Genomic DNA, 23,648 nt, shown 5'->3' on the forward strand with positions numbered 1-23,648 from the left:
CATTTCTTCTCAATCAATTCGGTCCAGACTTGGTTACAAGAGGGTGCCTCATCTTCTCGGTCGATCTTTTTCTTATCCGGACTTAGGTGGATTTGGAGACACCGCAATCTCATGTGTCTAGGCAATGAAACGTTATCTTTACACCAGCTTTGCAGCAACATTGACAGACTGCATGTAACCATCAATTCGGTTTACAGCAGCGCTGCTGCTCCTAAGCCGGACAAATTTATTCGGTGGAACAACGACAACTTCCAGTGCATAATCCTTAACATTGATGGCAGCTGTAATGGAGACCCAACCCGAACAGGTTATGGTGGTATCCTCAGGAACCATACTGGCAGCTTTATTTCTGCTTTCTCGGGGTATATTGATCACTCACAGGACATTCTTTTTGCTGAGCTCTCAGCTCTCTATCAAGGTCTCACCTTAGCTATCAATTTAAATTACGAGGAAGTGGCTTGCTACACAGACTCTCTTCTCACTGTCAAATTGATCAAGGAAGATTTAAACCAATTCCATGTCTATGCTGTCCTTATTCAGAATATCAAAGACCTGCTCATTTCAAGAAATTACTCTCTCCATCACTCCCTTAGAGAAGGTAATCAGTGCGCCGATTGGTTAGCCAAGCTTGGAGCTTCGAATGATGTGGCTTTGGCAATCCACACCAGCCCTCCAGAGAGACTTCTCCCTCTCCTGCATTTGGATGAAGTAGGGACGCTTTTCTTAAGGCGTTAGTTTAACTTCTTTTTTCTTTCTGCTGTTTTGTTTTTGTTAGCCTTGTAACCAAAAAAAAATCATTGTCCCGAGAAACTAGTTAAGCAATTAAAAATAGAAAGAAAAGACAATGTTAATATTAAAAGAAACACTTTTTCAAGTTTCGAAAAATAAAATACGCAATTTCCAAAAAATATATTTCCTTTTATAATTTATTAAGTAGTGTAAACAACGCTACATATATATTAATTTTGTATGTATTTATAATTAAATAAAGAGTCATGCTAACTAGTACCCCGAGCACTAGTTATCATTTCCCTTAAATAAAATAGTAATATTGTTTATAAAGTATCTAAAATTGAGAATAAAAATATATAATGTCCATCTAAACTGAGCAATCTACTAATCTACTAACAATATATGAAAGTTGAAGTACAACAAAATTTCTTAATCGTTCTCTTTAAAATTCATGATCTCCTTCATTTTATGTCCATAATGGTCATTTTTTTAAATTTAATTTAATTTTTTTAGTTTTTTAAATTAATTATGGATTCTTTCTACCAACAATATATGAAAGTTGAAGTACAACAAAATTTCTTAATCGTTCTCTTTAAAATTCATGATCTCCTTCATTTTATGTGCATAATGGTCATTTTTTAAAATTAAATTTAATTAAAGATAAAAAAAAAAGACCAGAGCATAGAAGAGGAAAGGAATGAACTGATCGACTATATGGAAGAAGAGAGAAGAAGAAAATGCGGTAAAATTCAGAGGGAGACTGAAGGAAGCATCAATGAAATTACTATTTGAGGTAATTTGGTATATTTCCGTTCGCCACAATGAAGAGATAATGTGGTATATCCCCGTTCGCCACAACGAAGAGATAATGTGGTATATCTCTGTTCGCCACAACGAAGAGATAATGTGGTTTATGTACAAATAGTGAAAAGATATAAATGATATTAGTTGTGTGGAAGTGTCGTGGAAGTGTGTGAGTCATTACCAAAATTTCATTATTTTAGAAAGGTGTAAGTGTTATAGTTTACTAGGCTTGCCAGGCTAAATTTATCATGAGTTAGTATTAGCATGTGCGCCGGTCATGGCTCAAAGGTGGGTCGTGACAAAATTTTTCTAGTATTTTTAAAATTAATTATGGATAATGATGATCACAACTGCAACAAATTTTTTCGGATAACTATAAAATTAGTTAATTTGTTAAAAAAATTATAGATAATGGTCATCACAAGCCTAACAAATTTTCACGGATAACTATGGAATCAATTTATTTGTTTTTTAAAACATGACTTAAAAACAAATATCATGGACCTATTCCCGAATATAACAAATCTACTAAAAATATATGAAAGTTGAAATACAACAAAATTTCTTAATCGTTCTCTTTAAAATTCATGATCTACTTCATTTTATGTGCATAATGGTCATTTTGCAAAATTTAAAAGAAAGATCTAAAACAAGATAACGTAGTATTTGATTTTTATTTGAAACAAGTTATAAATGTTCTTTAATTTTTGTAGATGCCTCGGAGATGTGAAAGTTATAAAAGTTCCAAAACCCCTCTTGATCAACAAGATAATTAGATATCATAGTATTAACATTTTTTTTGAAAGACCGTAATATTAACATTGTTTTCTAAAGCTTGATAACATAAAATGTATTATTTACTATAGACATAAATAAGTATTTTGCACATAAATAATACTATTTTTTGGTTGATTTTATTCTCAACTCACTCCACTAACGTGCATTACTTAGAGTCTGAATAACTTATCTACTTTGGTGTATTTTTCTTATTTATCCAATTTCATATTTCAAGCCTAGCATTCAATTACATTTTGAACAATAACAACTATTGAAGGAAAGAAACAACATTTTTCAAGTTAAAACTATTGTCTGTCAAAAAGAAAGTTAAAACTATTGTAATGGACGCAGACAAGAGGACAGAGGTTTGTTGACTTTAAATTTTTTTTTTATTTGTTTCTTCTGTTCCTTTGTCTTTCCTTGGTGAGATTGGTGCTTTCTTTATACATCACCAATATTAATATAAATTGGATTTTTTTTGACTGCATTCCTGCCATTGCAAACCTTATGAGTTCTGATTATAAAGTGTAACAAAAAAAAATTTCTTATTATAATACTCCCTCTGTCCCATATTAGATGACCTATCTCATAATGTGGACTATTGACTTAACAATCTTTGACCAAATTTTTCTACTAATATACAAAAATAAAAGTATCATATAAGATGTTGTTGTATTTTTCTCTTACCCGTTTCACCTAGTTGAGCCATTGATGACTGATCATCTTACGTTACTCTTAGCATATTTTCAGTCAATTTTATTCATCTTTGATCCAAGTTAGAGGAGTTTTAGAGCAATTGCCTATGATTTTTGGAACATTTTGTAATGTTTTCTTTTCAAGTCATGTAATTATAGTTTTCCCGAAACCAAACAATTCTAGGGCGTTTTTAATGTAATTGAAGACAAAATCATGCAAATTGGCAAAGCAAAACATCTTGTGAAGATATGGGAAGACAATGAATGAAGATTCAAGAGGCCTCTGAAGATATTACAAGAAGAGAAAATTATATTCCAAGTCCCAAGACAAGTTATATGGAAGAAAACACCCAACGGATGAAGAAACAAGCGATTAAGCACGAGAAAATGCACTCGCCCACGGGTGCACAAAAATGCACTTGTGCACCCCCGAGTGTGGTGTGCGTGCCCTAGGGTGTGATATTTTTGGAAAAGAAAAATGCTATGTGGTGCGAAAATAAATTCGTCGAATACCAAAAAAAAAAATATGTTTGATCTTTGTTATATCTGACTTCGACAAAAAAGAAAATTTGGCACCCAATATGTTATTAAACTCCACTGTTGAATACTCCTATATAAAGTACTAACTAAATTATATTTTGATCCCGTTAATTTTAGGAGAAATACTTTGTTTTGATCCCTTAAGTTTTTTTTCTTTTCATTTTGATCTTTTAAATTACAAACATTTGAGAATTTGATCTATTTAGTTTTTTTCGGTTTTCTTTTAGTCTTTTTTTAGGAATCACGGGTCATTGAATTTATAAATATTTGATACTATGAAAATTTAAGTTATAATTTTTTGACACTTTACTTCTTTTTATCAGGACCACTTGAGTTGGTTCGGTGATGTTGACTTAAGATCTTAGAGGTTTTAAGTTTGATTCTTGTTAGTGTCAATTTCGATAGATAATTTGACTTCTTCTAAAAAAATATTTATAATTTGGAATTTTTTTTTTTACTTATAAATATTTAAGACCTGAAACATCGTTATTCAATAAATGCGCTACAATTTATAAAGTGTTTGCGAGTTTGTAAGAGCTTTTGGTAATCCTTATATGTTGCTGTCTCTTGTTTGATGAGTTTCTCTAATCGTGTCTTAGTTTGCTTGGTAATTGATTGATAATTTCGAATTTCGTCTTTTTTTTTTCTCAATTTTTAAATCAGATTTTTTAATAAATTTTTAGACATATGTTTAGAATATTATAATAATGTATTTTAAAAAAATTTAGATTTTTTAATAAAGTAGTAAATGATAGGATACTTAAAATAAGAAGCACTTTTGTGGTGACTCATCTAGCTCTAGAAGCAAAGACGACTCATTTTTTTTTTTGGGTAGAATGACTCACCTTAATTTAGAAGGATCTAAGAGCATCCGCAATGGTAGTACATTAATAAGGACTCCTTAAATGGACCCCACATGTACACTTTATTTATAATATTTTAATAAAAGTATCTATTAAGGACTCAATGACTCTAATGACAATACACTAATAATACTAATAATGACTCCAACGAAAAATACTTAAATAGATCACACTACATTGTACAAAAGTAATTTATTTGTTAAATTATAAATTATCTCATAAAATATTACTTCTTTTGAAAGTGGGACCAACTTGTACATATTTGATTACTTCTTTTAATCGTGGGACCCATTAGTTACTCAGAAGAAAGGAAGTCCTTACATAACTGTCTGTTACTTAATAGATATTATTTTTTTCTTCCTCCAATAGGAGGTCCTTAACTGAGAGAGGTCCTTGTTAAATAAGGAACCCTCATTGGAGATGCTCTAATGTAGGAAGTAGTATTGAGTATGTTAGGGCACAATTGTCTTATTGTGTGTGTGCATTTACAAGCATTGTATGACCTTATATTTGAATCAACGAAGAATCTGCGTATTATCTTCAGTTTCTTAGATAGAAGTAGTTAGAGTAATTTAGTACTTAATGATATTCATCACCTATCAGTAATTCAAAATTTTAAATTATACATATAAGTTTACTGCAGAGACCAAAAATCATGATGAAAATATTTCGGGACCAAAACTTGTTAAAAAATTTAAAGATATTTATAGAAAAAAAAAAGTTAACCCTAAGTTTATTCTATTGTTTTCGTCACCTCCCGTAAGAAATAATGTGGATCAGAGCTGCAGTTTATTCTGCTTTTGCTCCATTACTAGCAGCATAAGCAAAATAGTAATTGGCATAAGAGATACCTTGATTATTTCATACGTCGTCAATGTGGTATCTTTTATGTGCCACAAATTTGCTTTTTGCACAATTTGTATAGCTAACTTAGTAACTTATACTCTGGGTGTTGGTTTTGACATAGATGTGGCTGGCTTAAAATACATATATTGCAGTAACTTTTTAGCATCGACGTTTGTAATTAAAAGCTAGAAAGCGTATCGATGTCTGACATGATATCAATACATGTGATTATATATTCATTTTTGTCAGTTACTCAAATTATTATCAGTGTTAACATGTCAGATTGTCAATATCTTGTTTGAGGTTTGTGTCAAGTCGATGCTTCACAAGTGTGTAGTCATTTTAGAAATAATTTTTAGACATATCTCTCATCATATTTCATAAAAATAATGTTGAGCAATGTTTTATTGGCCGGTTTTGTAATATTTTATTGAAATTTTATACATGAAAACTTGTGCAAAATTTGAATTGTATAATTTATTGTGTTGTTGTTAGAGTTAAAGGAAAATAAGATTATTCCTCTATGGCCATTGATATGATCTCCCTACTTATCTGTGAGTTCCTAAAATCACACTAATAGTTGGTATTACAATTTGATAGAAGACTACCCATGGATCAAAATATATTTGAGATTATTTTGCATTTTGTTTCCTGTACCCAAAATTTTATTTGAAATTATATTTGAGGTTCTTCTACGTCCCTTTATTTTGCTGCATCAAACATCTTGTTTGGTTTTGTTTTTGGGTTGTAAAATTTTGTTCCTATTAATAAATCTAAAATGACAATAAAGAAAATTGAGCGTGCGAACAATGAAGTTGTGATTGTGTTATCATTCTATTTTGCATATTTATTATCTTTCTATTAGAAAATTCAAACAATCATATAGTCAATATCATCATTCTTTGTTCTTATGACCATGTCTTCATTTTTACTCAAAACTGTAGATTTTTTTTCTTCTTCTTTTTAATAAGCAGTGTAAAACATTTTTTTAGGTAGAACACTGTAGACAATATTAGAGAGAAATTGAGAAGGTTTCATGGATCCATGGCACGGATAGATCACACTCCTCTCATTTCTATGCCCTTCTATTCTTAAAGACGGAAAGAGAGAGTACAATGAAAGAAATAGATTTTATGGATTAGATTTGATGTCGGTGAACCATGATAAGATGATTGGTAGATTGTTTAATCTAATGGTAGAAAAAGTGGTCTAACTTGGACCAATAGTTCAAGTGGTGCAAACTAGAAGGACATGTGCGCTCAACTCTTCACCTGATCAAAATAAAGAAGAATTAGACCTAAATATATAAACCTAATTTCAAAGCAAGTTGAGAAGAAAAGGGGAGTGTCTACGGCCAAAAGAGGACGAAGGTGTTATCATTTTTAGAGTTTTTTTTTTTTTTTTTATCAAAAGTTAATTAATTAACAATACTCACAACAAAATATATATTATCACTCAGTATGCAATTTTTACAAGGAAATCCTCAAATACTATTGAAAATTTTGTCAACTACATTATTCACATTGTAAACTTTTTCATAACACGCAGGTAACCAATCTATACTATACTACATAAAAAAAAAAAAAAAAACTAAAGTTCTTGTCGTGAGGAAAACTCAACTAATTCTACATATATTTATTATAATTTTCTATTTGCTTTTTCTTAACATTACTCGATATGGAACATTGGTACTTATGAATAGCCGCTCACACAATAGAGACATATACATAGGGGTATACAAGTGTGCATATTACTGAATAAATTAAGATATCTTCGTGAAAATGATTTTTGGTTAGGATAAATAAACAATGGACAAGTAACTTCTTTCTATAAATGGAGTGGGGCCATAATCTCTCTCTCCCTCTCTCTGTTTGAGCGATGCTACGAGAACTCTTAAGCTTTTGAAGTCTTAAATCCAATAAGTTCACCAGGTTTGTATATCATTACACTAGACGTTCTTTGACTTGCAGTTGGATCTTGGACTTGTGAGATGATGAAATGAGGTGCTTCTTCCAAGCCTAATTTAGATATTCCATTCCACTCATTGTTAACATAGGAGTACCATACTTTTTAGTTGTTGTAGGCCATTATGATACTAATAACACGACTATTATGATACTAATGAAACGAGTTACACTTGGCGGAGCATATGCACTGCTTGAGTGTTATTGGTCATAAGTTGATGTGTGGGAATGAGAAAGTGTGATGAAGAGCTTATCAAAAGCCTCGTGGATACAACTAAATTGTAATATATTTCTATATTGTATATTTAAATACGGAAAAAATCCTAAAAGTATTTTAAATAGATATATAAATTATAAATTCAAATGATATCTTTATTTTAAATATAAATCTAAAATATATCTAAATGTAAAATCTTTAAAAAGATATTTAGGCATATCATTTTCAAACACTCCTCTTGACCAAATATCTTGTGTGCATCCAATTTGATCTTCAAGTTGAAAGTTCATCTTTCTTCTAGTTTTTCCTCCATATTTTTTATTTAGCTTTTTGCTAATATCTTCTTCCAGCTCCATTCTTCATGTAAAATATGAGTATATTTCATGTAACATGTGATTGTGTAGTGGTAAGTCATTGGTTGTTGGTTCATCTATATTTGTATATAATACATGAGCATATCTCATGTAACACATAAAAATGCATTCATTGTTTTTTTAGGGAAAAAATGTATTCACTGTTGTTTATTTACAGTGTCGTGTATTACATAAGTAATATTTCACGTAACACATAAAGCTAGCACATACAGTGGTTGTTGGTTATTTACAGCAACGGAGTATAAGACATGAGCATATTCAATATAACACATAAAGATGTAGTAATTGGTTTTGGCTATAACCCAAATTGCACTTAGTTTCACTTTGATATCTTATTTTTTTCATGTTATACTTTTTCTTCCAACTTCATAGGTTTGGCCTGGGTATAAACCTTGGATCTAATGTCACTGATGAACTTTTTTGTTTTGTTTGTATTTGTTGTAGAAATTTACATGAGATTTTTTTTTTTGAAGGAATGAAATATATTTTATATTAAGAAGTATATTTCTGCATCGTAGAGATGATACAAAACATATTTCTGCATCGTATATTTAAATAATGAATTAATTCTTAAAATATTTCAAACATAAATATAAATTATAAATCATAATTATATCTTACTTTAAATATAGATATAAAATATTGTTTGAATCTAACATCTTCTTAAAGATATTTATGTATATTATTCTCAAAAACATAAGGATGTCATAATCCTTTTTATTTGTTTTTTCACTCAAATTATTCTCTTGTTTTGTTTTATTTTGGGGTTTTCAACCCTTACTATATTAGTTTTTTTTGTTGTTGTTGTGGTGGTTGGTGTTTGAACCCCGGATCTTGAATATATTATGAATTGTCCCTACCAACTGAGTTAATCTCACGATAACATATTAGCTAACCTTACAATATATATATGAGTCAGGATCCGTTGACATCAGGTGTAAGTCAAAAGACTTACACCAAATCTAAGCCGTTATAACTATTCAATCCAATGGCTGAGAATATCCCAACAAAAATAGACCATGTGGTCAATATTAAGAGAAAGCAGACTATTTTTTTTTTGTCTTGTTTTCTTTTTTTGATTTATACAGGGTTCCTTCTCCGGTCACTTGTCTCGTCTATCAATTTGTTCTCCATCTAAAGAAAATTATTGGTTCATGTTTTTTGTGAATTATAACAATTTATCGTTAAACCTCAAATGTTCCAAGAATTAATTAAAAATCATGATGCAATTTTGTGAATCTTAATTGCAAGTTTGCAACACGTTGGGTGAAGCATGTAATCATATTATTTATTTACAATTTCCCATCCTTCACCCAAAGTGACGTGCTTCATATGAGAATGGGGGAGGAACCACTGCGTGTGTTGTTCTTTGCGTGTTAGCGGCACCACTTTCGGAAAGAATCATAACAATCATGTGGAATTCATAAAAATTGATTAGGTGTTGCTTATTTTTGAAATATTTTTAACCATAAGATCCATCTAATTGAATGGATGAGATTTGGTGTAAGTCTTTTAACTTACACCTGTGTCAACGGATCCTGACTATATATATATATATATATATATATATATATATATATATATATATATATATTTCTCAACCCTATATTTTAAGGACAAAACTTAGGTGCATTTTCTTACATACTTTTCGTATGGTTCTTCACATAGAATTAACCTTTTATGGTTATAACAAACTTTGAGAAGATTGTGGTAGATTTGAGGAATATTCATAGGAGTTATGAGTATTTTATGTAAAAACCCACACGAAAATCATTTAAGAAATACACCTAAAGTTTATCCTTGTTTTAATTCTAGCAAAAAACTTAGGTGCATTTTCTAAGTTGATTTTAGTATGGTTCCTAAATAAACTACTCATGATTTTTTCAAATCCACAATATTTTCAAAGTTTGTTACAGTCAAAAGAATGTATTTTTAGCAAAGAATCATACGAAAAGTACATAAGAAAATTCACGTAAGTTTTGTCCTTCATTCTAACTATTTATTTGTTTCTCAGTTTTCCCTTCATTAATTTTCATTTTAACTTATATTTAATTTAAAATAACTTTTGTCAAATTTAATAGATAATAGTAACCAAAAAAATTAATAGATAATTCATTCATATAAGCAATAAATTTTTAAAATAATAAATTGATAGAGAAAATTTTAGATAGTTATTTGCCTACATGTGCTCATTATACTCTTGATATTTATTTTATATTTAGGTAGCTATTAATAGTTTATTTAATGAATTACGAGTTATATCTCCATAAAAAAATGTTAATTATAATATGAACAATCTTTTTTATTTTATTATTACTTTTGAATTATATAGCTTTTCAATAAATATTTTACACATAACACAAACATTAATATTGTTGATAATTGTTTCAAGTTAGATAGTTAGGATTTATTTATTTTATATTTTAAGCAGATATTAATAGTTTAATAAATTAGGGTCATAATATAAGTATTTTTTTCTTTTATTACTTATGAGTTATATGAGATTTTAATGAATATTATACATATAACACAAAAATTAATATTATGTATATAACTTGAACAACACCGGAGAAATACACTAGAACTAAAAGAGAGAAGTCAAATACATTTAAAAATATCACGCTCAGTCACATGAAAATTAGAATTGTTAAATCGAGCTATCCAACCCAAAGACATGCTTCGGGTTAGACAAACCGGATAATAAAAGTTTTTTTAAAATACAAACTCTACAAAAACTATGCCTATACGACCTGTGGGCCAAACGGGTCAGTTCTTATAAAATAGAATACAATAAATAGTTCAAAATTTTTTTAAATAATATTTTTAATAGATTTAAACACTACCTAATACCCAATTTTATTTTTAATAAACATTGTCCTTAGAACGGGTCGCAAACCAATACAGCCATGAAAACAAATTTTATTTAGAATACATATGCTATGATTAGAGATATTTACCATTGAAATTATAAGTATCGGAAGTAAATACAATTTTAAGCTCATCATTTAAAAAAAAAAAAAAAATTACACATGAGTCAACGTTGGTTTTGCCTTGGACTTCGAATATAAAAATGGGAAATAGTCACTTTAGTCCCTGAATGAGGAACGAATAGTCACAATAGTCCGTCAATGTATCGAAATTTCAAAATAGTCACTGATTGTGCATTTTGTTAGTCAAAATAGTCCGTGATATTAAAATATTTCGTTAATATATTGTCATATTAGTCCTTCAATAGACTTACTTATTGTCATATTAGTCCTTATACGTACTTACTTATCGTCATTTTAGTCCCTATATAAAAAGAGTTATTGTGAGTATTAAGGGATTATTTAAGCGTTAGGGACTATTTTGACTAACAAAATGGACAATCAGAGACTATTTTAGAATTTTGATACATTGAAGGACTAACTAGTATGACTACTTGCTACACATTCAGGGACCAAATTGACTATTAACCCAATATAAAAAAACAAAGTATACCATTTCAATTCATCTCTTTCATAATTAAAAATTTCAAGCATCCAACTTTGAATTCATAAATGAAAAAAAGGAAGCTTTGAGAAAGTCTACAGAAAAAACTTGCGAATAGAAAAAAGGAAGCATCGATAAGGAAGATTATTCGAATATTCGCATAATCTATTCCCGGTGACTAAAGAGTAAAGAAGGTGGTGGGAGAAATCTATGAAATTTGGCGCGACACAAGAGATTATTCGAATATTGTTCTCCAATATACAATTCATCAACGTCCGCATCTTAAAACCAATGTCTTTGCAGTGGAGAAGATGTCGGCCGCAAATCACTGTGACAACATTCCGCCCAGAAAGACTCAATATTGTGGCGGAACAAGGAAACGAGAAACTTGACAAGCTCAGACTTGGGAGGAGGTTGAAAGCTCCGGATCACGCCATGTTCACAACTCCTTGAAAGATCGTGTAATACTTTGTTTTAAAAGATAAATGACTAACTCCCATGTCAAAACACGCACACGTACAAACTAACTATGTTAAAAACACAAAAAAGACATAGTTGGCTGTGAAGTACAACACGCACGCGTACAATGGCTGTGAAATGCATCACGCACGCATACATTGAAACCACAACACACTTTGAAACCAGATTGCACGTGCTTCCCCATCTTTCAGATTCTTGATTGGAGCAAGTACACGCACGATTCGATGTTCCTTTGGCTTTTCTTATGAATTTTCCAATTCGATTGTCGTACCCTTTGTGTTTTCTTATGAATTTTCAATTTGAGATTTCACTTTGCCATTCTAAAATCTTTTTTTTATGAAAGCGCAAAGCTCGATCTGGTTGAAATCACTGAAATTTAAATTTGTATAAACAACTATCACCAGCTAATAGACAATATATTTCTCTTAAAAATTTCATTGTTTCTGATTTATTGTATTACACCTTTTCTCTGTGTTCTTTTCCTGTCCTTGATAGCCATAGAATTTCTATATAGAGACATGTATCCTATTGTGCATTGCAATATTAATTCTTACTAATAGCATAAATTTTTTTGAATTGTCATCTGGCGCATGTATTGGCGCTTGATTTGGTGATGATGCTGGCACATCAATGTCATTTGGCTCTTGCATTGGTGCTGGTGTTGGCAGTAATAATGGAGAATTTGGAGCATAGCTTAAAAGTAGCTTTGAACTCTGTTGTGGAGGGGGTTGTGATGAACTTGCACTTTTAGGAGCCAAACTGGAAACCAAGCTCTCTAAAGCATATAGTTTAGGAGCATCAACTACAATTTCACATAACAAACATAAATTCATTAAAACTATTAATTGAATACAACAACTATTTCCAACTTTGACTGTCTTGAAATCATGATCAGTTTTAAAGTGATTTACATGCTTTCAAGAAAGATGGAATTTGTTACTTTTGGATCCTTTATAAGACTAATGTTTTGGGATGACCCAAGACTCAATTCGACTGGGATCGGTTCCGACCCGAGCCCCAATAGCAAGTGACACGATACAATGGACATGCCCTAAATCCTATTGGATTATGGTCTAAATCGAGAGTTCCTCAACTCCTAGTCCATATCTTATGCAGCAGACCATTCTTATTGTCACTCACGTCCCCTTAAGGACATCTAACTAGCTAAAGGACTATGAGTTAAAATCATACTTATCCATTATATATACCCTTGCTCAACCCTTGAGTCAGGTATGATATTTCTTACCCATAATATAGCCACATACTTTCTTTGAACTCCTTAAAAGTGCAAAGATTAAAACATGAATTGTAAAGAACTGAAATGAAGGAACATAATTTTTTTTTTGAAGAAGTTAAATTAGCCCACCTAAATTGACACCGGAAAGAATCGAACCTGAGACCTCGAGGAGAAGCACACTCTCAGGTCCTGAAGGAACATAAATTTAACATAGCACTTCCTAAAAAATAAAAAGAAAAATTAACATAGCACAAAAGTAAGGGAACTTCTACGGTACACTAGTAAATTAAGGTGTACCAGTACTCTTGCTTCAAAACTCTATAAATTAACTATCATTTTTATGAAATAAAGACCTATTTGTTGATAATTATATTTTAGAAAATATCATTTCATTGTTTATAGAAATACCAGTACTCAATACCTATTTGTGTTGTAGTGGTGGTGGTGCAGTGGTGGATTCTAGATGATGATACAATGTCTTCGGTGGTACAACGGAAATGGTGGTGAAATGTGTCGTTGGTGCGGCGGTTCGTTGTGGGCTGGTGGTGAAAGGTGGTTTTTGAAGTGTTTTCATGGTGTTGTGTGGTGGCTCTGTGGATGTGTTGGTGGCTCAACAGATGGCTACGTGACGGTGTTGAGGTAAGTCTCGGTTTTGGTGGTAAGAGGAGGTGATGGTGGTGGTTTTCGTACTGTAGTTGAGGCGGTGCTGTTTTCTTCCTTGCAGGTGTTGAGTTGGCCTGCTAGAAAAAACGCAACGTAGGTTGTCTAGTGTTTTTGTGTGGTGGTTGTTTCCTCCGATCCAGATCTATGTGGAGCAGGTGTTGGTGGTGTGAGGTGGTGATGTAGGCCACGTTTTTTGCGGTGCGAGGAGGTGCCGATGGATCCTCGACGGTTGGGTTCGATCAGAAACTTCTCATCCGATTCGACTACTCTATTATCTAGTGGTTTGTCGATGAGGATCGGTGGTGTTGCTGCTATGAAGGTGGATTTTGTTGTTGCGCTGGTTGGTTTTGTTGTTGCAAAGATGGATTCATTAAGGTGACATCGATTGTTGTTGTGGCGAAGGTGGTTGCTGTTGTTTTAATTGTTATAGTTATCGGTTGTTTTAATTGTTATTGTTGGTTCTTGACGCTGCTGTTTGAGGGTTGTGTGCGAGCAGCGGTAGGTGGTGGAATGATGTTGGTTTAGGGTTTTTTATGTATGGTGGGTGAGGGTTTTGGTACAACTTTTTTGTTTTCCTTTGTATGTTGTTACTTTTCGACTCCTAGTCTAGCATTCCTTGTGCTGGTTAGGATTCATTGTAATTTGAATAAATTTCATTTTGGCTTCTTAAAAAAAAATCATACTAAATTTTTTTACATTTATTTGTTAAAAATAATCAAAATGAAATTTTATTTCGTCGATGTTTTTGGTAAATAAGATTTAATTATTATAATTATAGGTGATAGAAAATAATATTTTTTCTTCAAAAAATAACTCATTTAACTAATACAATCAAATTTTTGGATGGAGCATAGAATTTTGCTCAAAAGTACTAATGGTTAGTGGCTTGCATGTTTGCCACGTAACACAAGCCTAAAAATGTTGTTCTTCAACACTTGATTTTGATTGGTTGCGCTTTTCTAGCCATTGTCGAGCAAAATTCCTTCTTTTACTTTAAGTCCATAATGTGGCACCTGTGGATAGGGGTGGGAACGGGCCAGGCCGCCCGACAGAGGCCTACGACCTAGCCTATTTAAAGCCTAGCTCGGCCCAGCTCGTTTAATAAAAAGGTCAGACTCAAGCTTTATATAAAGTCTATTTACTTAAATAGGCCAGACTAAGGCTTAGAAAAAAGCCTATTAAGCCTGTCAGGCCGGCCTATTAAGCTTTTTATATATAATATATCTTTCATTATTGATATTGTTGAAGATTTTTTCATAAACTCAACCCTTCATATGATTTGGTTATTTAGTACCACATATAGTTGTGTGATTAGACATTCGTAAGATTTCGTTATTTAGTAGCAGACATATTCGTGTGTTTTAGGCCTTCATATGTTTTGGCCTATTTAGTAGTAGGCTTATAGATGTTGCTAGACTTTAGTGTAAAATAGGCTTTTAAATAGGCTTTCAGGCTTCATCAGGCCTTTAAAAAGGTCAGACCAGACCTTAAAAATGAGCCTATGACGGGTAATAGGTCAGGCTCAGACCTATAATTTTTGAAGCAGGCCAGACTTAGGCCTTACAAAGCCCGGCCCGGCCTAGCCCATTTCCATCCCTACCTGTGCATTTGCTTCTTTGCGTTTTTAATTTAGGCTTAAATAGGTAATTAGTCCCTGCACTTTAACCCATTTTTGATATTGGTCCTTGCACTTTTTTTTGTTTGGGTTTGGTCCCTGCACTTTGTAAAAAAGTTGGCATTAGTCCTTCTGTTTGTTCACAGTTAAAAAAATAAATTCAAAACTAACAGAGTGCCACGTGGCCCAATTATTTTATGCCACGTGGCACACTAAAGGACAAAAAATTAACATTGAAATAATTATAATATAATAATTGTTTTTTAATTATTTATTATTATTTAATTAGAAATAAAAAAACATCAGAAACAAGAAATAATAGAAGAAAGGGGAAAACGTGATTGAATTGAATATTTGGAGAGGGGAAGAATGGATTTTATGGTTTTAAATTGAACCCAAAATCAAAAAATGTGATTGAACATTGAGAACGTAATCGATTTCGACCTTCATCAGGTTTCAGTTTCCGTTTGCATTGTCGTTCGCGCTTCTGCCGTTGTTTCCGTTTGTTTTGAGGAAGCGCATTAGGAAAGAACCAGCAAAAACAGTCCCTTGAGAATAAATTATTAAGTGCAAGAATTGAAAAACATTCTCTTAAAAAGAAGAAGATGAAAATGGAGTTGGATGTTGATGAATTATGAATCAGAAGTAAAGGAAGAAGGTGAAATTGGAGTTGGGTGTTGATAGAGATGGCTAAAGAAGAAGTAAACATGTGTTAATGGTGGTGGTGGTGAATTTTAAAGGAAGAAGTAGAAATTAGATTTGTAGTTGGCCTCACGATTATCCTTCCTGATAGAGGATTTTGTTTGTTTTTTTTTTTTTTACTTTTTTCTAATAAAACTAGAATGAATAATAATAATTAAAAACAATTATTATATTTTAATTCTTGAATATTAAAATTTTGTCTTGTAGTGTGCCACGTGGCGTGAAATAATTGGGCCACATGGCACTCTGTTAGTTTTGAATTTTTTTTTAACTGTGATCAAACAGAAGGACCAATACCAATTTTTTTACAAAGTGCAGGGACCAAAGCCAAACAAAAAAAAGTGTAGGGACCAATCCCAAAAATGGATGAAAGTGCAGGGACTAATTACCTATTGGGTTATGATAGAAGACACCTTTTGTGAAGGTGTCTTTTATCAAGTTACTCTATGAGCTTTTGCGAAAAGACACCAACTTACTTTTATGAAGGTGTCTTTTAGCAAAGTTATAACTAAAAAGTGAAAATCACACCTTAAGGTGTTGCTTGATAAAAGACACCACCAAAGAGTGTGTTGTAACATAACCCTTACCTATTTAAGCCTTTAATTTATCTCTGGGTGAGGTTGTTATTCCTTAATCTTAATGGCTGTGTTTCTTTTTTCTGATTTACTAACTAATTTCCCCCAAATAGTAATCTTTCCCTTTGGCATTAAATCTTTACGTCTGTTTTGATTAATACTGATGGAGATATTCTTACTTGTTGGTACGGTTTTTTCATTTTGTTTAATAATATTATGGTAGGGGATTCTGACCCTTTAAATAAGTGGTTAGAGATTCATCTTTGACTTTTGTGTAGAGTGAAAATCTAATAAGTGGTTAAGATACTTAAAATGGTTGTGCAGTTTCCCTCTATATTCTGATGCCTCAAATACTAGTTTTCATCTGTTATGCAACAAAACGGAAAAATGTCCACGTTCATTTTGGAAATTCTACTGTTTTCATTATTATGGAGTGGAGCTTTTTGTAGAAACTTTAGGGATCTCATTACTCGTAACATTTCATTTTCTTCCACCATATATGGTTTGTTTCTTTTAACTAATAAGGTATCTCTGCATTGGAATATAGGTTTCCAAATTGTAGGCAACAAGTACAGTGTAAAGCTAGTTAAAGGTACTGTGTATAGGTCAATAAAGTTACTCTTAAAAGGGTGTGTCCAGCTTGCAAGAGAATTTATGGGCGATGGTTACTCTTAAAGGATATGGTATCAAATTCATGTGCATATATTATGTTGAATTGAATGAAAGCAGAATTCAGTTTGGGGCATCATGTGGAGCATAAATCTTGATTCTAGTACTGGTGTGTACAACATATAGAGTAACAACGTTGTGAACATCGTCATCTATCCAAGGATATTCTATTATCTTGTTCCTTTTTTTATAAAATTTTCTATTGCTGTGTCACATTCTATATTCACTTTATTCCAGTCGTTATTTGTGTAGTGTCATGTGTTTATACCTTTTCTTTCAAAAAAAAAGTGTTTATACCTTTGATCAAACACAAAAGTTTTTTAATTTTTTTCTTTTTAATTTTTTTTTACTGGGAGTAGAATTATAATAAAGTTGGAAAATTTTGACATAGTTCATCTGGAATTTGTTTGGATTTTTGGATAGATATTAAATGGATTAAAGTGATACAGATATCTTTCAGTATTTTCATATCATATTTGTTAATCATAATCAAGATCGGGGGTAAACATTGATATACAATATGTAGTTGGAAACGGCATGAAGGCATTGCATTTGGACATCAATACGATTACAAATGCCAAAATAGTGATCACTTTTGTCATCTTGCTTCACTCAAATGAACTTGGCAAGAGAGTGGAACTATTTTGGTTTGTTATATTAGAAATTAGGACAAACATGTTCAATTCAATTATACAAAGTATTATTAGCGGAAGTAAATATTGAAGATGAATATCACCCGATTTAACATGTTTGATCTATCAAAGATTAAAGTTTTGGAGTCATAAAAATACCTTGATCCATGACAAATAGAGTTAATGATTTGAAACAAACATCATAGGTTAGCTGCGGCTGATTTGGTTCTTCCTCAACCGCGCTACCTTTACGCCTCTAAATCTCTTCAGATGTGGAGAAAAGAGAGTTTTTCCGTGTACGATGTATTGGGGACCATAACCTCTTATAGTGTGATGGTCATTAGGGTTTTCCATTATTTCGTTAATGGGTCATCCAGACATTCACTCATTGAGTCCATATCAATTAATTAAAATATTTAATTAATTATCTAATTATAAATCTAATAGCCTTATTACTTAATTTAATCGCTAATCAATTAAAGCTCAAAATTGATAGATAGTTAATAGAATTATTATGATATTTGCCTACATAATGATATTGGAATATAATTAAATAATAAAATATTCCAACAATCTCCCACTTGGGCTACATATCGTAATCATGAAAAGGTCTCCAATTGGTATTTCTTCATCCTCATCTTCAACATACCTATCATGCTCCTCTACCTCAAGGTGTTCATTCTCCTCAGTTATCATAGTTCTATTTGTTGGACATTGAGAAGTTATGTGTCCTTGACCTTGACATTTGAAACACTTAACACTTTTGTTAGTAGAAGTACTTTGAGAAGGGTTTGTTTGTATGCCTTTAGGATCAACTGTGGAGTCCTTTGGAGTTGATGATGAGGCTCCCTCCTTCTCTATTTTATCCTTCCAACTTCAAGAGTTAAAAGAAGTGTTTCTTCTAACTTGGCCTTTTCTTTTTAGTTGTTGTTTCCACTTTGATAGCTTGATGTACCAAGTCATCCATTTCAACATAGTCGTGAAGTTCAACTATGTCACTAATGTAATGATTTAGAAGAAACCTAGTCATGGTTACTTTAATGTCTTCCGCCACATTAGCACTAATTTTGGCAATCTCCATCTCCTTGAAATATTCTTCAACACTTTTAGGACCTAGAGTAAGTCTTTGCAATTTGTTGTGCAAGTCTCTATGGTAATAGGAAGGCACAAACCTTCTCCTCATGATTCTCTCCATCTCCTCCCAAGTATCAATCAGTTGTTCTCCATACCTCCTTCTTTATTAGATCAATTGATCCCACCATACTAAAGCATACTTCTTGAACTCAGTGGAAGCAACTTGCACTTTTTCAATATTAGAGTAATTATGACAATTAAAAATTTGTTCAATTTTAGTCTTCCATTCTAGGTATGCTTCCGGGTCACTCTTTCTGACAAAAGATGGGACTTTAATTTTCATGTAGGCATGACAACAAAACCCATACCCGCGGTTACCCGCCCAAACCAACCCCTATTTGACGGGTTTTCCCTGCTTTGACTGGGGTTTCCCCGATTTCAAAACATGGGTATGGGTCGGGTAACGGGGATATAGGTACCTACCCTAAACCCATATCCAAACCCGTCCCATTGAAGAAAATTACTTTATCATCCATTGATATATGCCATGCTATAAAATTTGCAATTGATACTTAAAGAAGCAACAAAATCATTCACTCAATGAAATGTTAAAATAAGTATATTATTGGATAATTTATAACAAAATTTTCCTCGAGGCTCAAAAAACTTATTTTTTTTATTGAAAAATTTTCCTTGGGGCGGGGATACCCAAACCCGTTGGGGACGAGGATGAGAATCAATTCCTCATCCCCGTTGGGTATGGGTAGGTATATGGGAGTCGGGGATGGGGACGGGGAAGGTAAAACCCGTCCCCACCCCACCCCAATGTCATGCCTATTTTCATGTCTCTTACTCCCTTCGTCCCAAATTGTATGACGTTTTGGGCATTTCACACGTATTAAGAAATGTAATTAATATTGTGTGGGAAAGAGAAATTATGAGTTGTTTTACAAAATTGTCCTTAATAAATGATATGGGAAAGATAAATAAAAGAATTGAAAGAAGAGAGAGTAATAAATAGTTAAGGATATAATAGGAAAAGTAACATTAATGTTTCATTGGTATTGTAAAGCGAGATATAATTTGGGACAAATCATTATCTTTATTATAAACATTTGCCTTAATTTTTTTTGAAAAGTACACTTGGCATCTTCATATTTCTCATATCATTTAATGTTTTCTTATCATCCAATCAAAATTGATTATGACACATTTATTTTATATCAACCAATAAAAAAAGGATTATGACTCATTTGTAAATTAATACATAGTTTTTTTCCCTATAAATAGACAATTTGTTTTTCATCATTTTCACCTTTCTCGCATAGAAAATGTATTGTGTATTTTTATTTCTTCCATAAAAAATGTATTGTGTATTTTTATTTTCATGGTAATAGATTATGGTTTTTTTTTTTGTATCTTAGTTTCCATTGGAGAACATATGCCTCCAAATTTTGAAAATTTGTTCAATTTCTCATATAAATACACTGTATATTGTACATCTCCATGTATGTTGTCCAAATACGCAAGTTCATCATGAAACTCAAGTTCTAACAAGTTATCACATAGATCTAATTATGTAACTTGAAGAAACTTTATGTACCAGGAGAAAAATTAAGAATGTTTATTTGGTAAGTCTATTGTTGACGATTTTTCACTGACCAATTTTATATTCTATTGTAGTTTTTTTTTTTGGATTTTTGGTCATTCCTCTTTGCATATTTTTTTTAATGATTTTGCGTGCGTTTGATTCCCGCTTTCACTCATTCTATGAAAATTTTTACTTTTTGTACTATTTTTTATATATATATAATTATTGAAGATTATATTTTTTATGGGTTTCTTTATGAATTTTGGGTTTTTTTAATACATTTTATTGTGTCGTTCATGTATTCGTTAACCTGGATATGAAAATAGCATTTATTTTGTTATGAACTATTCTTAAGATTTTTATTTTGTAGCTTAGTAATAGCGTGCAAATGAAATTTATATTTTTACAGGATTCACAAGGATTAATAATTATACTATTGAATATTATTTTATTTATGAATCTATAGATCAACACATGAACTTTTTTTTTCTTCCAACAAAGGTATGTCAAATTCTATTTATGGGGCTAAGTTATTAACATAAATTACAATAAACTCTTATACATTTGGTAACACGATAAATGTGATTGATAACATATAATTAAAAACATTAATTGTCACTTATAAGTGTGTTTCTACTCAATGTCATAAGTTCGATTCTCTCCGATGTTAATTCATATGGACTAATTTAGCGTCTTAAAAAAACATTATAAAAAGTTAATTATAAAAAATCATTTCTCAATATTTTTTTAGAGAATTAATTCTCATTGATTACCGATGTTATTATTATAATTTTAAGCTCACACCTTAGTTAGAAAGTTGATCATTTGGTAAAACGATAAACGTGATTGATAACATTTTTTTTTTGGTAGAATGTGATTGATAATGTATAAAAATATTAATTGTCACCGATACATATATAAAAAGTTAATTATAAAAAATCGATTCTTATTAATTGATTTTTAAGATTGAGCCAAAATTAACTTTCAAAATATTATGCAACATTTAAATTCAACATCATGATCATTGGATGATGAAATATTATGTTCAACGTGCCCACGATCATGCTGCAAAATAAAAAGTAACGAAAAATAAATAAATAAAATGAATATTCAAATTCAAACACCAATTTTCAATATAAAAACACCATTTTTATTAATTTATATTTATATTTATCTATTATTTTTTTTGAAGGAAATATTTATCTATTATTATAAGTGATTAGGAGTTTTCCTACAATCATTTAATGGCTAATGATTTTTTTCTGTGATTCATTTTTAAGATCATTAAAATTTCATTTATTTTATAAAGGACAATAAGTTTTTTTTAGGGATTATAAACGACAATAAGTTAACAAATGATTATGATAATTAATTTTCAATTATACTGTCATTATGGTTTGTCATTTTACACATAAACCTCTGATTAATTTCCACTGCTCCTATTTTTTTTTGCTAAGCAGGGAGAAATCTCTATCTCTATCTCTATCTCTATTATAAACATTTGTCTTATTTTATTTTGATAGTACACATGACAAACTTATATTGAAATGTGCATTTAATGTTTTATTTCAACCAATCATAATAGATTATGACCCATTTTTTTCTATCAACCAATCATAGAATAGATCATGACTCATTTACTTTTTAAGACCCAATCAAAATTGATCATGACTAATTTCTAAATTAATATATGATTTTTTCTTATATATAGCAAATTGTTTTTCATCATTTTCATCAACCTCTTCCTCCCATAAAAAAAATGCATTTTGTGTGTTTTTTAAAGCATGAAGTTTTAATCGCCTGGTAGTAAGCTATGGGATTCATTTGATTTTTTATTTGTATCTAATTGCTAATCGCTGATGCTACTTTTTTTCCAGAGTTCTGCTTAACATGTATATACATTCTATGACGTGAAGGTTTAAACTTGATCAATGTAATTTAGAGTCAAGATGAATTTTGTATCAATATCGATCTATATATAATATAATATGATTTTGTATAATATCAAGATGAGACCGATTCTATAATTTTTCCTCTCCACGTGATATTGCTCTAATCACCCTCTCTTCGCCTTCGGTTGATTTTTCTTTGTATAACTCTTCTACTTCAGTTTTTTTTTTGTTACACGTATATTTTTTTTGTTGTTACAACTCTTCTCCTTTTGTTTTATTATAATCCAATCAATATTTACATTTATTTCACAGTTGATTTATCATTTTACTAGCATGGAAACCCGTGCCAAGCACGGGCTAGAATTCCGTCAAACTTAAGAGATAATATTGCGATGTAGCAAAAGTCAGTTAAAGTTCAACATTAGATGAAAGAGTACAGGTTGAACATCAAAAGAGTGAAAAACTCATACTTAAGCCTTAAATTTTTGGATGAAAATGTAGTCTCATTTTCACCGTGTGGTTGCCCTTTCTCCGATGAGTTAATCCACATTATTGTTGACTTCTCGAGAAAGTCCAACTGTGGTATGATATCATGGTTCAACGTTGTAGGGGAGCGGGAGTGTTCTAGGTGGTGGATCACGAACACGGAGAGTCTGACACTTAATGGAGAGATGTTAATGTGTTAAGTGTAAGTTAAAATTTCACATTGTATGCAAGAGTAGATGTGACCAACAAATAAATAATATGATCCATGCTGTAATGCCTTGAGACGTTGGATGAAGGTGTGATGTTAAGCTCACTCGTGTGATTGCACTTAACCTAATGTGATCATACAACTCAATTTTGACTCACAGAAGTTCCAACGTTGTGATATTTTTATTTGTTAGTTTTTGAATGTCGTTTTGTTTAATTTTTTATCTTAAATGTCAAAAAATTATTCAACCTCTGTTATATCTGATTCATTCACTTTTGGTCTTTGGTAAGATCTGACAATAGTAAAATGTAGATGTCTTTTGTTGAGATAAAAAATACGTACATGTTTATTAGAAATTTTAAATTGTTGTGGCATTTTTTTAATGAGTCTAATATTTTGGTAAGATAATTACATATTAATTCTTATCTCCTTCAATAAATGTATAATATTACTTTTTTTTGATAAGGCAAAAAAAACAATCACCAACCCATAAATGTATAATATACTTTTTTTCAATAAATGTATAATATTACCAATAACT

This window comes from Medicago sativa, chromosome 8 (assembly GCF_051527215.1).
Source record: "Medicago sativa cultivar Bolivia chromosome 8, Bolivia_mono, whole genome shotgun sequence".
Classification (NCBI taxonomy): Eukaryota; Viridiplantae; Streptophyta; class Magnoliopsida; order Fabales; family Fabaceae; genus Medicago; species Medicago sativa.